We start from the raw sequence: 14587 nt of genomic DNA on the forward strand, positions 1-14587 counted from the left end.
GCAAATATTTTTATTAGGGCTACTCATAACTGGTATCCCTAAAATCTTGGAAGTTTGATTTATTTTCTCATCAACCATCCTAATTTAAGCATTTAGGAACAACAGAACTATCTTCAGAATAATCTCATCCTGTAAAATACATTAGCCTTTTCTAAATTTAATATAAAACATAGCTATGAAAGATGACAATGTTACATGATACATTTTGTTTAAGATGGTCTGAAACTCAAAATGTACCACCGAAATTTTCCTCTGACAAAAAAAACCTCCTGAACTGAAAAGCCCACACCCTATAAAGCTGGAGATGTCTCAGAGCCAAATTGTTTGCTCCTGTAAATGGTTAGAGATCCACAGAGGGGGGATATGAAATAAGGCTCTGTTGATTTTACAGCAGAGCATCTGAACCATTTCCCCTGCCCAAGTCAGTTTAAAGCAAAATTAAAAGAAAAATAAACCCCAATTAGCATGTGAGCTCTTCGTTGACAAATTGGCATAACTCCACTGGATATCTGACTTAGGCAGGGTTTTCAGGACTTACCACCGAGATCTCAGCCATGGTATTTTAATGGTGATTTCATGTGGCTGGGTATGAACCTGATTCTTCATCCTTATTCAGGCTGAAAACCAGGAATGCACTACAGAGACATAGATCAGTTGAGAAAATTATTGTTTTCGGGGAGGGAGGGTAAAGTGGTTCAGTTATTCCAAAATTAGCAACTGCTAGTGTGATGTATAGCTCAGGCCAAATGACAAGTGAATGATGCTGCCCAAAACCTCCCCATCTATATCATACCTGCATCCAGCCCCTGGTGACTTTTATTTCCAGAATGAACTAGCAAATCCAGGACTGATAAATGAATGATATCTGAATAAAATAGCTTGGCAGGATATCTTTAACATTACCTAAAAATCAGAGGTTAATAAATAGTTAAATTTAGCTGTAGCTTCTCTTAAGTGGTTTGAACATAAGTCAATATTTTCGTCTTTTGTTGTCTCAGGGTTTCTAAAGGAGCAGAGAGAATTTCATCAATGATTTTTCTACACTTAATAGCATTATACCTTTGTACTATTATCCATCTGTATCCTTATCTAACATGTTATCAACTGTATGAAAATAAGTAGCAGTCCCTTCAGCCCACAGCAAGTATCAATAGGAAGAATGACAGTGGCTAGTTTGCACACTTGAAATGGTTTATTTGTTGCAATCCTGTGCACAAGATGTTTATCAGTAAGCACCAGACAGCCATGCAGAAGAAGGAGCCTTAATTCTGTCTGAGACAGCCTCTTATTGCTATTGATAGTTAGCATCAGTGTCCAGTCTGAGAAATGGAAGTGCTGCAGGCAACTTCAGTCAAGACACCCTATTGATCTACTGCTTCCTCTGCATCCCTGAAGCTAGAGAAGAAAAATAAAAAGGGGAGGAAAAGCCTGCTGTAAAAGGGGCAATGCAGCAGTCTGTGTCTTGCCATCATTCAAAGGGGTGTGTATGTGCATGGATATTCCTGATATTCAGTACCTTAGACAACTGTAAATCACACGCACAGCCATGATAAATATAAATGTCAATGTGTTGGAAATGTCCTTTATATAAGAGGTGTCACTAGAACTACATTTTTAGCATGAAACATTTTTTCTGCTTTTTATTTTTCATTGACTTATTGTGCTTCTGTTATATCCTGTCTAACACAATCAATCTAAAGCATAATATCTGAGAGTCCTATTCATAAATAATACATATTTGGGTCATTTTCATTTGTATCCTACAATGAAGATTTACAAGCCAGAAACAAAACAAGCAACAATGTGTGGAATGCTCTTATTCACTGGATAAGAATATATTACTGTGATCAATTAATCTGCTTTTCTCTGCATTAGGTGGACATCTTTATGGTACATCCATAAGGGTTTATAACTTGGGAGAGACAGAATCAGCTCTAAGGCTCTAACATAAAATGCCTGTACTCAGAAAAGAGAAACTTTTCCAAAGTTTTTTTGCTTGGTTGAGCCATTTTTTTAAAATTTTTGTTGTTTTCCAATAGTAAATGTGTTAATTTTGGCAAACTCAACCACAGCAGTAACTTATCCATCAATGTAGTGTGTTACTCTGCCCTATATTCTACCTCTCATGTTAAATGAAATGACAAATTGACTACAGTAAATCTGGGAATTTTCATAGTGCTATTCATTCAAAGATAGTCTCATTTTACTACAAACCACACAATTCATTCTACAGGAGGGAAGATTGACACACAGAAAGGTCCCAGCTCTGTTTTTAGGGCCAAAAATTACTAGGCAAAATTAAGTAAAAAAGAAATAAAATCTGTGCATAGACATTGCAGGGGAACGAGACAGGTGAAAGGGAGATTCCAGTCGGTTTTAGTTTGCAGTTTAAGAACCTGCAGCCCCTGATGCAGTCACCAGGAGGGCAGGTGCTCTGATCTTGGACCATGTCAGAGGAGCAGCAGTAATGGCCCAACTGGTTATCAATTTTGCCTGCACAGAAAAGAGCAAAAGTGGTGAGTTAAAATCAGCCAGAGCTACTTTAGGAAGCAAAGCCAGAACATACAAGAACTTTGCAAGCAATATAAAGTGTTGGGGAAAAGTGGGGGTGAAAGGTGGGAATGGGAACAAGGCTGCTCACTGTCACAGTCCCCCATTTGCCTCGGAGATGCAGCCCAGGCTCTGCTTAGACTCTGGGCCTCAGAGTGGGTTATTGCATTAGTTTTTCAAATCTGGAAATTTGCTACAAGTGCATCTCAGATAAAAATTGAAATGAGTTTTGCAACTATGGCAAAAAAAGCAATTTTACATTTCATAGACCTTTTAAAACCCTTTTCAATAGAAAATAAAAATAACAGTAAGGGGAAAAAAAGGCTACATTTCCATTCCCGTTTTTATAGTTTGACGTTGCAGATGTTTCTGGGTCAGAGGTGAACATGTCTTTAGGTGTCAAAAGATGCAATAACCTGAGTCAAAAATGGCCCAGTCCCCAGAACCGTGACTGTGTGCCAGAATATCCCCACCTCAGAAGCTTGCTGGCAGCAATGTGCTCCAGGTGTCTTACACTATACAGACCTGGTAGTCATTTTAATATTTTCCATGCTCATGTAAATGGACTTGATGTGTGTTCATCAAATGTGGGAAAATCCCACAGAATTGTGTGCCATCTGTTTATAGGTAAAAGGTCTGCTTTGCTGACAATCCAATGCAAAATCAAAACACAGAATGAAAGCAAGTATGCTTTTGTTTTGTTCTGGTTTGGTTTTATAAATCTGAGGCTTAACGTCATATTAAAAGCCTAACAAAGTTCAAAGGTTCATTCTGTTTGGATAGCAGCACTGTCCTCAGATGTGTGGATATGACCTGAGCTACACAGAGCCCTTAAAGCTGCACCACGTGGCTACAACTTGCAACCCAATGAAACCCTGAGCACACCCAGGAGTCAGCACGACCTACAAGGGGAGGGTGCAAGGGCCACAGCTTGGGTAGCTGGGTGCCCTGATGCCCTGAACCAGAATCCTCTGTGAAACACTAGCTGACAGCATTTCAACACGTGTGCTTGGCCTCAAGTGAGAAACTCAAGCTGAAGCAAAAACGGTAAGGCTCATTCTGAAAAAGCATCACCTTATTTTACATATTACCCAATGCTGCATTTGGTTTTTTGTTAGAATTAAAGCCAGGTTTAATTCAATTAATATGGTAGACGCCAATCAAAGTGTCCAAGTGTTATCTTGGTCTGTTTTATGCAAGACTGTTGGACAAAGGCAGTTATTTCTGAGCTATGACATTAAAGTAAGGCTGTGGTCACAGATATCTTCAACATCAATTGATAGTCATCAACCAGTCAACAGAAGAGGAATTGGAGACCTTTCTTGTCCATGTGGAACACATGCTCACACTTTTCTACAGAGAACTTATAACCAGACCTGGGAAATTTATAGCTGAATATGAGGCAGATGTCAGAAGATGATGTCAAAGTGTTTCAAAGGAGTATTTTCATTACACTAACCAAAGAGTGAGTCTTGGGTGAAAGAAGAGTTAATGCAGCTGGCAGAGGAGAAAAACATCAGAGGAAAATAAACTGATAAAACTGATCAAATCCAGACATATTCAATCTAAAATATCAAATGGAATTCAAGGTGTGCTGGAAGGATGCTAGAGTATTAAATGCTGTTAAACCACCCACTACCTGAGAAGAAGACAAAACAAAATCTCTGTAGAGAGATGCTCTGGCTACTCACTCAGCAAGGTAGGTCGGTGTATCTCCACTGAGATAGGCACCACTGCTTTTCACTGGCTTAACCCTGCCCCTACCGGCCCAAACCAGATATTTTAACATTGCCACCAGCATTGTACTGATATGTAGAAGTTGAGAAAGAGACTTTGAAAGTGCCTGTGGTCAGCTAATTGAGAAAACAACCAGTTCCCCACAGTATAATCTACCCCATTGGCCAGAAGAGACAAGTTTTATATGTTCAATCAGAAAACTGCAACTCCTCCAGTAATGTGGCTGAGATATTTACTTTGAATACTGAGGAATCTTATTTTCAAGGTCAAGTTGAGGTTTCCTGGGTTCAGACTAAAATACTTAGTAGGGCCAAAGAAATATTTACTAGGTTCTAGGGAGCAGGGAGTAGATGTGTAATTTGAACATATTTCAAGTCATCCTGGGAGGTCTTTTTGTTTTTACGTATTTGTGTCTCCTCAGACAACCTTTTTATTTTTTTCCCCCAAAGAAATTGGAAGGGAATAAAATTATGACATTTTTTGCCACTACATTTCAGTTGGGCAATTTCCTGCATTGAACCAGAAAACTTGCTTTATTTGCACCCTTTCCAGTGCATCATATGAAACCATATAGATAAATTTTGTGCAAGGACTGCCATTCCTTGTGTTAAACTAGGAGGAATTTCTGTATGAAGCAATGATTTTTTAAATGTGACCTTTGACAGTGGGAGTGTTGAATGGTCAGTGGTAGGTGGGGCTTCACAAGCAGTTATAAATTAAGCATCAGCATTTTGCAAATGAACTCCATAATAAGTAAATGATTGGAAGATGTGCTAGTGCATGCTGGAGATTAACATCTGAACACAAAAACTACCAGCTAGCCCAGGAATGGCAGTAAAAGGTTAAAAGAAATATTCAATATTATCAATCATATTAAAAAGAAAAAGAGAGAACTTCTTACAGCTGACAAAGGAGCTTGGGAGAATTAATGTGTTGGTGTCAAAAAGACTGAGAAGGAGTGAAATAGGACTACAGTGATTGCCAGAATCTTACTTGCCTGGAGAGATAACATTGGACATTCAGTTTAACTAGGCAGGTGCCAAGAATCCTCTTGTGGGTGCTGTGGAGTGGCTTTCAGATATCAGAATGTACACTGACCCTCATCTTCTGGTACTTCCTATGGTTTCAGAATTGCTCATTAAGCCAGGGAAGCCTTCAGTGAGGTGTGATGGCCTGAAAACAGACAGGAACTAAAGAATCAATGTTTTAAGTAAAACAGCAATTATAATAAGATCTACAGCTCTTTCCATGTAATCAAGTAAATTAGCAGGAGTGGCATAAAGCACCTAAATTGGAGAAAGAGTGGAGAAAGGGGGAGTGGGGGAAAAAGAAGGTCCCTTGGGAGATATATGATAGGATGCTTAGTCTGTGTAGAGGGCAAAAGGTTAAGTGAAAATGAGATGAAGGAATGATCAGATATAGTCAGATCAGAGACAGTTAAATAAAGGAAAGTGCTAACCTAAGATAAATGTGAAGAAACGCTCTTGTGCTGAGTGTGTTGATGTGGCTGTTCTTCAGCAGCTCAGGAACAGGAGAGGAGGAGTTGCCAGTTCCCAACCCACACCAGTCCTATTTGAAGCACTTCCCAGCAAAGAAACAGAAGGGATAAGGACATAAGCTAATGATTCCTGTCTGCTACTCCAATAGCGTGAAAGGATATTAAAGGGCTTCTAATTACATCCACACACTTTTTTCAGGTACCTTTTTACTGCTGGTCTGATATAAATTATCCTTAATGATGAGAACGTCAGGCCTGTGCCGTCTGTGGTTTTGGTCACCGAGAAAGATGTACAAAAATATCAAAACAAAAATACTGAGAATTACTTGAAAGCTCCAAACTTTGTTTGTTGGCTAATGCTTTCCTGGATCAAATAGCTTTCACTAGAAGGGGTTTCCATAATAACAAAATAAAATCAGGTTGAAAAAGGTGCAAACAAATATAGCAAACAAATACTTGGAATATATTCTATATGAACCTTTATCAACTATCTTGGTAGATTATTCTTCGAATACTCAGCAAAAAGGACCTGAGATAAAATATTGCACCACGAAGCTCAAGAAATATCTGTAGTGACCAAGTCTGGAAATGACCACAAGTATTTTGTTCAAAAGCCTTTGGTGGCTTATAGCCTTAGATTTCTAAATGTCAGGAGGAAAATTCAAACTCTTAGAGACATAATTTAGAGTTCAGTCCTTTTTTTTTTGTTGTTGTTTTTGTTTCCTCAGGAGCTTAATTAACATATACAAATAGACCTGGGAATTAGGAAGCTAGAGCTTGAGCTCAACTGCTAGATGCTAATACCTGGGGGTACCCAAACAGAATTCCTGAAAAAAAAATTTTGTACTCTCCACAATTTGGTGCTACAATATTTTGAGGTGATAGAAATTGTGTGTTCTTCACAAAGAGTTTGTTTAATCCCAGAATTCCCTAAATCCAGATGGACAGCCGCTGAGGAATGCTGCTGGTCCAGGTAGCCCGGCTCACAAACTGGAGATTGAGAGGCAGATTGAGCTGTGGGTGGGAGCCCGAGACAAGAGGCCGTGAAGTGCCAACCCTAGGGATAACAAAGGCATGAAGATGGGGGATGCCAGCCATGTGAATGGACACTGAGAGACACAGCAGGAGCCATGAATCGCCGATATTATGGGTAACAAAGGAGACGAGCGACGCCAGCGAGATGATGGACACGGAGAGCGGAGAGCGGGGCAGGAGCCGAAGAGCGAGACTTGCCTTGGGAGACAAGGGGAGAGGATAAAAGGAATAAAAGGTATAAAAGGTATAAAAGGTATAAAAGGTATAAAAGGAATAAAAGGGCGGGGGTTCTTGGCTGGTGTCCTCCTTGGAGGCGCCAGCTCGGGCTGCTCCTGTGTCGCTGTGCCGGGAACAAGTGGTGATATGCAAGGAGACATCTGAGACTGCTATGGGAAACCTGGCGGCACTGAGAGTGGGTGTGCAGGGAGCGGGACCCGCCGGTCACTGTGGCTGCTGCTGGGAAGGGGCTTCGGTGGCAGCAGTGACAGTCTCTGTCCTTGGCAGTGTGGCTGCCAGGGGGTCTCCTGAGTGGTCACACTGGGAAGTTTCCTTAACACTTCTCATTTTTCAGACTAACACAGACCCCACACATATTTGTCAACTCTAAGCCACAATGAAAGAAGTCTGAGTCTGTAAATGAGGAGTTTCAAATGAAAGAGGTGGTTGAGGCATTTTGACCCTAATTCAGTCAAGGTCTGGTTTCCTCTGAATTATACCTGTTTCCTTGTCTAACATCTTAGACACCTCCCAAGTGTCTATCGACAGAGTTTATAAGTGGCATTACACAATGAAGAAGAAAGCAAGCTGCTTACAACTCCCTCTTTCCCCATGTGTCACAAAGCAGAGTTCCAGAGGAAGAGACAAAAGAGTGTTTGGGTCCCAGTTGTGTGCCTATGGGAAAGGAGTGGTGAAAAGAGGCCAGCAGCTCCTAGAAACAGGGAGGGAAGGGAAGAGCACAAATCTTTATGAGCCAGCAAATGATGGATGGCTAAATGCCAACTTGCAGCAATACACAGAATGGGGTTTGCATTGTTGCAATTATTAAAGGTTATTTTACTTTTAATTTTTTGTGGTAGGTGTCCTTACCTCTTCCTTACAGAAACACTTGATTTTCACTTGCTATATACTTAGATGTGCTTGTCATGCCCACAAGGTGATTTCAGTTCTTGATGCCAGGAAACCTCTTTGCTGATCAAAACACAGCTGCACAGACTCACTGGATCTATTCATGGGTGCCACACGACTGGGGTACGTCTGTCTATACCTGTGAAAATAGATGTAATTAATATAACAGATATAATACATGCATGCAAATCCAGATGCTAAAAATGACTTATATAGTAAGAGAAGGTTTTCATTTGCCAAATCATATCAAAGTATCTGAATCATTTAAGCAATATACAATCTACACTTGGACTACTGCTGCAGTACTGACATTGGCACACTCTTAGTCATTTTTTTTTACAATTGAGCTTGTTTTTAGTGAAAGATCCTAAGGAACACAATTTTAAAACATTCTTTAATTAGCTTTTTCCAGGCTGTCACCTCTCTGTGGCATTTAAAAAGCTCTTTCCATCACTTCCCATAAGTTGATTGGACATAGGATGTCAGATCATAAAACTACCCGAATTGCTATTCACTGGACACTGATCTTATGATTAGAACAATGAAGGAGCATCTCTCTATACATTTGATATAAAATTCCCTTAGTGTAAGCAAGAGAACAGAACTTTTTCTTATAGATAACCTTTTTGTTCATTACAGAAATGCATATCAACTCCTCTAGTAACAAATAACAGACAGTTTCTTCAGAATGCTTTATTAATAGATTTTGTATTACAATTTTACCTTCTTCATTTTGACATTTATTTCTCCTTTAATGAGTCAAAATGCCTAGCCAAGAGCTCTTGGCTTTAAGTATGTTCTTAACATCAGCACATTAACTGCCACATTCAGGCTAAAAGGCTTAACTTATCTCTTTGAGATCTTTGTGGAAAAAGAACCAAACACCCCAATTTTTAAAAATTTATGTAAATGGAAACTTCAACTTTAGTGGCATTGGAAGACAATAATGCTTCCTCATCATCATCTGAACATTCAGTATTATAGTTTTACTGCCAAATATCCCAAATATCTGTGATAAGTGCCTCTTCTTGTAATAAAAGATACTGAACAAAAAGCAGTTCAACTGAGATTTTGAAGTCTTGATTTGCAACAGTCCATTCTGAACCCTTCATTTTATTTCCTTTTGTATTGTGCAGGAAAACAATAGTAGTAGCTTTCGTCATGAGCTCAAGCAATACATTTTAGCAGACTGAGCTTAAGCACATGCAGATGGGTGTAACATCATTTTTTTAAAGGATATTATAAATCCATCTGCAAGCAAATTAATGTAAGAACAAAAGAGCATTTTTTCATAATTGTGGGTAATTCTGAACAAAGTTTCAATGGTTCCTCCCAGAAATCTAGATGAAGCAATTGCAGGTTTTGATTATTTTTTAATTCTGACTCTTAAATCACACCAGTACGAGTCCCATTATCAATGCAAGGCAAGAACAACTGCAATAGATTTTCTGTAAATACCCTGACTTTGTCTGCTAGCAGAGGGGTCCATACACAGGTTATGTGTGGATTTACTCTTTGCTCATTGATGACTGAAGGGCCATTTTTATCCTTCTCAGTGTCACAGGGCCAAAGCTCACAGTTCACTTGAGTGTGCCTTGCTGGCTCACAGATACCTGTGTCAGAGAGACTGAATGCACCCCTGAAGACTGGGTCCACCAAAGTAAAGTGTTTCTTTATTCAAGATATCTTTTAGTGGTTATGATATTTCTGACTTTTTTTCTTGCGAAACCAGTAGATAGAATTGGCTTGCTTTCCTGCTTGCCTGTGTAAGGAAGCAAGAGAAAAAATTATAAATTAGTTTAAGAGCAAATGAAATAATTCCATCTGCCCACCTGATTTGACATTTTCAACTCAGTTTCTCTTGTGTATGATCCAGCTCTTCCCAGGAATATGCACTGCTTAAATGGTGGACATATGCTACAATAATAACAATTACAAATAATTACTCTAATGGGATGAATGAGTAATGCCAATTAGTTGATGTGATGACATTTCCATGACAAACTCCAGCTTTATGGAGTTGTTCATTTTAAAATCTAACAGCTTTCTGATATCCTTTGTCAGGCAACAGTGTGACTTTAACACCTCAATTCATAAATCTGTCCTGATACATGCATAAAGTCATGGACTGTGCTCCTACTTAAATCAAAATTTCAACCAACACCTAATGCAGAACTAAGTTTAGGCTTAACTGTAAAGACATAGTCATAATAAAGCAGATGTCCTGATGAATACTTATTAAATAATTGTATTGCCTATTTCCTGAGGAAACTCTAAAATAGAAATGTTGGTATGCACATGTACTTTGTTACACATTGTCAAATCAAACTCTGGTTCAGGACAACACTTTAGCCTGTTAACCTCATTAACCTCAGACATCAAATACAATGGACTCGCAGACATGTCTAAACTTAAACTTAACTATTATTCAGAATAGAAATGTTTTACTGAATTGAGGGTTAAACTGAAGACATGCTCTCAATAGACAGAGGACAGAGCTTCTTGCTGAAGTAATATGTACATGATACTGTGTGCATGAGATTAAAATACTTGGTGTCATAATGCTACTCTTGGAATTAAATATCTGTAAACCTATTTCTTAATGCTCTTTGTTTTTAAATTTTGCATTTGATTTTCTTTCTTTCTGCAACATGACTGTAGAGAGAAAAGAATTCAAAAACTATGCAGCAGACCAGTAGTACAATTTTCATGTTTGCTGACGAAAAAGATTCACAGGCCCACTGAAATAACAGGCACCAACAAGTTTCTGCTGATTCACATACATATATACCATATTCTGTTAGGAGGCATGGATGATTTTCATCTACTGTGGTCTAAAGACACATCAATATTAAATCTGGGCTTACCCCACAACTTGCTGCCACACTTTCCACTCTGCAGTTGACCTGTGATAACCCTTTGCTCACAGAGAGAGGAAGTCAGAAGCAGTAATGGTCCAGAAATCTTCCAGACCTCCTGCAGGGGCAATGTTTCCACAGTCACAGCTTTTCAGAGGAGACAGATCAGTGCTTTGTTAAATTAGGGACTTAACACAGGAAAATGTCTGAGGAAGTCACAAACCAAAAGCATGGCTAGTTTTTGTACAACTCCCAGCCAGACACAACCACCAAGTGACCAGAGTTCTGTACTGGATGTTCACTTACCAACTTGTTTCTCCATGCACATTTACTGCTTCTTGAGCCCATGAAGATTTTCTGGGGGAGCAGCCTCCCCAGCCATTGATGTCTTGGCCAGCCTTGAAGGCCTGGCTGTATCAAGGTGCTCTCTGCTCTACAGTTTTTCCTGCTGCCTGATGTTGCTGTGACAGGCACTTCAGTGCAGCTGCTCAGGCTCACAACTGTCCCACTTGCTCAGAGAGATTCTTCACTCATGTTTGAGCAACAGTGATATCACTGCCAGAGAATGTCAGTCACTGACATCTTGGAAACAGAGGAGGAAAGGAGACAGGCTGGAAACGCCAAGATTAAATAAAACCAATATGAAAATTCTTATCACCTTTTGACAAAAGGCTACAGGAATTTGGAAATAAAGTGTTGTGCAGCTCCACTGATTTGGTAGCTCAGTGAGTAATATCAGTATAAATGGTGTCTTGGAGTATTAAAAAAGGCATCAGACTGGTAACTTCTAGTTAAGTACTGATAGTTAGGTCAGAGAATAGAGCCCTGTATGTATTTCAGAGAGTAAAAAAATTTACCCAGTTAATACATACTGCATAAATTATTGGGCTTTTAAATGGTGAGATTTTTCTGTTTTGTTTTCAGACTCAAATTTTCAAATATTTGACAAGTTCCTAAACCTGCTTGTAAAAATCCCCAAGTTATGAGCCGGTCGGATAAAAATCTGTTCATTGTAAAAAGGGAAGGGGGAAGGGTAGGGAAGGAAAGGTTTGTTGATAAGTTTGCTGCACTATTAAAACATTTAACCACAGCCTGGAGCTCAAATCAGCATTCATGTGAAGCTCCTATTTGTTAGAGTATATGAAAAGTATTAATCAAAATCATGTCTTGTTTTTGAAAGAGATGCACCCCAGTAATTATGGTGTAAGACTAGATCCATTTCTTGAGAATATGGAAAGGTAAGTGATAAACACTATCAGGACCAGTCCTCTGGCTCATTTAAGGAACACACGTCTATTCAAAATAAACATTAAAATAACAGTAGAGAATGGATGAGGGAGAAATCACAGAGGCATTTATCATGCTGAATCTCGGCCCATGTTGACTTGTCTAAATCTATATAAAGAAATAGGCCTGCAAGTGGCTTTGAAAGTGATGGGAACCCATGCTTCAAACACATGTCTTGAAAGAATGTCAGAAACATTGTTCCCCTTTTGGCTGCGGTTACAGATGCTTTCTTGGGACTGCGGGCTCACCAGTTTCACTTGTCTGGAGCACTCAAAAATACATTTTTCCCTGGAAGACAGTCTGCATATGCTTACAATAAACATTAACCAAATCAAATGACTTTCACTTCGGGATAAATACTTTCAAGTAAGTCTGTAAGTGACACTCATAGTAAATTGCTAATAGTTTTTCCAATCTCCTTGGGTTGTACTAACAAACACAATCACTCCTAACATATTTAGATGCAGCATAAATCCTGCCTCCCTCTATATGCCCGTGGAAGGCCCAAGGTTAAATGGATATATTCTGCTGCAGGAACACACGAGAGCCCCTCTAGGTCAGGTGGGTGATGCTACTGGTTTTGTGTCTCTGAACTCTGCTGGCTGGGCAAGAGCCAGGAGAAGCCACCTGCTCACCCTGGACATCTGCCCTGCTGCTGGGGCTGGAGCAGGGCAAAGTTTGCAGCTTTCGGGTCACAAAATATGTAAGTTACAAAACATGGAAACTCTCAGCTCTGCAAAGCCAATGAAACCACATTTTCCTATAACTGTGGCTTCCCCTTTTTGCAGGCTACTCGCTCTTAATGGTTTGTTGTAAATTACACAGTGGTATCTCTAGAGATGGGAAATTCTTTTTTTATGCTTGTGAACGTAACCCATCATGAAGTGATCGTCTAATGGGCCATTTCAGGGTCTTACTGGAAGGACAAGAGTCATACCAATACCTCTCAGCACCCTTCTGCTAAGCCAAAATACAGAAGTATGAATTAGAATTGTGTCTATATCACAATTAAATTAACCCCAAATGTGTTACCTTCAGCAATTTGGTTACTGGAAAATCCCTAGATACAGCTGAGCAAAGCTCCCAGTGGTTTGCTCCACAAGTCCCGAATAGTACTGAAATGTAATCCAATCATTATTAGAAATTATCTGGTCTATTTTTGTGCAATTTTCTTAACAACTCTGAATACCTAAAGAAGTACTGCAGCAGACCGTAAGACCCAGCTCTGTCTGAGAAATCTGCATGTGTTGCATAAAATGTATGATTCTACAACTCATTAAGTCTAATTTATGGCATATGTAATTAAGCACCTTTGAATTGAACCTAGGTCTCTAGAGATAATAACACTTAGAACTTATATAGGGCTTTTCATCTTCAAAGTGCTTTACAAACATTAACTAATTAACAACATAATAAGACATGAAAGACGAAAGTATTTACCCATAGTGCTGCATAGCCTCTGTGTAATTCAGATTTTGATGTTTTTCAGTGTAAGACCCAGTCTGGGTGCACAGAGAGGATTTACCAGTGGTCCCCTTCAGAATCAGAAAAGGACTTTGTGCACATAATATCTCTGAATTCCCAGAGTCCATCCTTTCTTTGCTATTTATTGCTGAGTCAGAAGAAACAGCTTCCAAATGTGAAGGAAGGCATGGAAAATGACAATTCACAGCAGCTGGAGGGTGTACGAGTTTTCAGGACTTTGGAGGCAGAGTAATGGAGTATAATGTAGAAAGGGACTCCTGGACAATTCACTGTACAAAATTTCTGGTATCACCTAAGTCCATATCCTTCCCAAAGGAAATCTAATAATGACACAAAATCTCTAGAGATTGGCTAAAAGACTGGGGAGAAGGCCTTACTTCAGCTCAAATACATTTTTCTATAAACCCTACAATTTTTTCCCCTTTATTTCTGCTCTTCTGAAAAGTCTGAACTATCTAGCCAGTGTACTTGTTAGTTTTTGGTGTTTTTTTATCACTTGGTCTAATTTACACATGGTCTCTTGAGACAGTGTATCTTGAGACAGCCTTATTATCTGAATGAATGTTTTCTTGATGATAGCAATGTTGCAGATGTTATATCAGGTTACTTTAATCCCCCCTGAACATTCCTAATGCAGAAAGATGACAGATAAAATAAAAGGGGAGCAAAGAATGCTGATAGTTTTAGTGACCTATCCTTCAGACATCAGCCTGTGTCAGTGATCATTTTCCTGAGCTCAGAATGCTGCCCATTGTCTGTGCACATGCTGTGCTTGAGCATCACCTGTTCACAGCAAGGATAATGGTTATGGTGGCAGGATCTGCCCAGACAATGCTTGCCTCTGTCCCCACGGGGATTCTACAGTGCCCCAAAAACTGAGAGCTTGAGGACCAGTTGAAGAACATGACAAGCATATAAGGCAGAACAATGCACACGTACCTGCCTAACTCTGCACACCAAAAATATCTCAGACAAACACAGATGACTCAGCAGCAGCAAAGCAGGTGAAGGC

At 39.5% G+C, this 14587-nt stretch overlaps 1 long non-coding RNA gene across 2 annotated transcripts; it reads right to left on the reverse strand.

Moving 5' to 3' along the window:
• Positions 1 to 18: 18 nt before the first annotated feature.
• LOC137481167 (uncharacterized) lies at positions 19 to 13190 on the reverse strand. Of its 2 annotated transcripts, XR_011003363.1 has the most exons (6): positions 13123 to 13190; positions 11110 to 11385; positions 9530 to 9707; positions 7948 to 8084; positions 4010 to 5460; positions 19 to 635 (listed from the first exon to the last, which is right to left on the reverse strand). It is a non-coding gene; the product is annotated as an uncharacterized lncRNA (long non-coding RNA). The 2 variants fall into 2 exon arrangements; XR_011003364.1 differs by lacking the exons at positions 11110 to 11385; positions 13123 to 13190 and adding an exon at positions 10813 to 10910.
• Between the last annotated feature and the right edge of the window lie 1397 nt (positions 13191 to 14587).

The sequence above is a fragment of the Anomalospiza imberbis genome, chromosome 12 (genome assembly GCF_031753505.1).
Source record: "Anomalospiza imberbis isolate Cuckoo-Finch-1a 21T00152 chromosome 12, ASM3175350v1, whole genome shotgun sequence".
Classification (NCBI taxonomy): Eukaryota; Metazoa; Chordata; class Aves; order Passeriformes; family Viduidae; genus Anomalospiza; species Anomalospiza imberbis.